Consider the following 2,274-nt stretch of genomic DNA (forward strand, 5'->3'; position numbering starts at 1 on the left):
GAGGGCAGCCGTGTCCCCGGGCCGGTGGTGGCGGTGTCCCCGGGGCTGTGGCGGTGTCCCCGGTGCGATGGTGTCCCCGAGGCACGCAGGGGTCACCGGGAGCCAGGACGTCCTGCGCACACGCTCAGTACTGCTGGCTCAGCCGCTGGTTTCCTGCCCGGGGGACGTGGGAGGAGGCTCTGGCTGCATCCCTGGGCATGGGGACAAGCAGGGGGACGGCGGGCTCGGGAACACGGGCCGGCCATCCTCATTGCCCACCCGTGCCTGGGTGTGAGGGTGGCAAGAGGGTGCGGGGGGCCCGGGAAGGCAGCACCCATACGTCACCGTCACTGCCAGCGGGATATGAGGTCAGCCCGAAGGCAGCAGCTCGGGAGAGGCCGGGTCACAGTGGCCCCGCTGCCATCTGCTCCTGGGGCGGCATGTTGGTGACAAACAGGCCTGCATAGGGACACTCCCCATCCATGTTCCCTGTGTCCCCTCAGACCACCAAAGCGCAGAGCAAGAGGGGACAAACCGGCCTCAGTGCCCCAGGGCCCAACTACTGGAGACGGGCCAGCTGCATCCTGGGGCATCCCCACTGGTGCCAGCTCCCTCCATCGGTCCCTGTGGCCACAGGCATGGGAACATGCCATGAGGATGGGAACGTCACCCAACAACGGGGCTGGGAGCCACCCAGCCCGGCCGGCGCGGGGAAGGAAGCAGGGCTGAATCTCCGGAAGAGCTCCCAAGGAACAGGAACGCCATCATGTCACCACACCGAATCCGTCCCCAGCCCCTCCACGCAGCCCTGCCCATGTTATCTCCTGCTGCTGGCTTCAGGGCTCCGTCCTCCACCCTGGGCTGAGATCCCAGTGTGATCACAGTGCCACTCTGCCCGCTGCCCTGCCAAGAAACCTCTGCCAGGAGCCAAGAAATCGCAGTGCAGGCGGGTGCTGCCCTTCCCTTCCATGCCGCCTGCCTGGGGCCATAAACAGGCACAAGAAATGCCTAAAATTTTCTATTCTCCTGCACAGGAGGCTGGGTGTCACCTGGGGTGGCTGCAGGGGTCAGGGCCAGGCAGGGAGCTGACACTGAGGGATGGGGCACAGCCACACGTCCCAGCAGGACGCGAAGCTGCCCTGTGGCTGAGCCACTGCCACCGCATTGTTCAGCTTCACCTGGCCATGACGCCAGCGCTGTCGCTGGGACATCGTGAGCCGTCCCCAAGGGGTTCGGTCCCCACGGACCAACAGGCAGTCCCAGCTGCACGGGGAGCCCAGGGTCCCCTAGAGCCAGAGCGGTCATCGCTCTCATTAAAGCCTTCGTCAGCTGCTCATTATGCAGCCGGCTCGCGTGGAGGAAATGATGTAAACATGGTGGCAGGAAAACACTTGCAGGGCTGCAGGGCAGAGCAGGATGCAGGACTGCACTGAGATCATGCTCTGTCCGGTGAGGTCGGGACAGCAGGCAGCAGCCCGGCACGGGGTCATGCTGGTGATGAGAAATGCATTGCGTTAGTGCGATTGATGAGGCACTGATTTGTCAGGCGAGTGATTAAGGAGCGGATGCGCAGATCCTGTCCTGGCAGAGCTCCAGTGCTGGGGTGGGAAGAGGTCTGCTTGAGTCAGCGCAGCCCAGGCGGAGATACACTCTGCTTGAGAAAGAGGAATCCGCTCCAGCACATCATAAATGGCACAGCCCAGCTCCCAAGCTGTGGCATCACCATTACCCACTCACTCAGCACAGCAGCAGGAACCCTCCTTGCCAGCACTCATGCTCACCCGAACAGCCCTCTGCAAGCACTGCTGCCCACATCGGAAGAAATCAGCAGGTAAAGAGAGCCGAAGGGCTCAGATTCATCAAGTGCCACCACTAACAAGCCACCACCTGCCCGTGTCCCCAGGCACAGGGCTTCACTGGGGGACGCTGGGAGGTGCTGTGCACACAGCGCTGCTCAGTTCCAGCATCCCTGTGGTGCCAGCCAGCCAGAGGCTGCTGTCATCTTCCAAAATAGCTGAGATTCCTCTGACCTCCAAAATGCCCCCTCCGGCACAGGCTCAGCCTCTCCCAGCCCCAACCTTTCCCAGGGAACCAGCCCCCAGACTTGCAGGATCTACAAATAAGTTTATTGAAATTTAACAAAAGTAGACAGATGCACTGGGAGGCAGAGGAAGGACCATAAATAGTGTACGTTTCCCAACCCCACGCTTCCTATCGGCACGCCTAGTGCTGTGATTGCGATCCAGCTACACATCCACACGGGAAAGCACAACGTTGCACAGAAGTTGTAAAAAA

The sequence above is a fragment of the Meleagris gallopavo genome, chromosome 14, assembly GCF_000146605.3.
Source record: "Meleagris gallopavo isolate NT-WF06-2002-E0010 breed Aviagen turkey brand Nicholas breeding stock chromosome 14, Turkey_5.1, whole genome shotgun sequence".
In the NCBI taxonomy this organism is placed as follows: domain Eukaryota; kingdom Metazoa; phylum Chordata; class Aves; order Galliformes; family Phasianidae; genus Meleagris; species Meleagris gallopavo.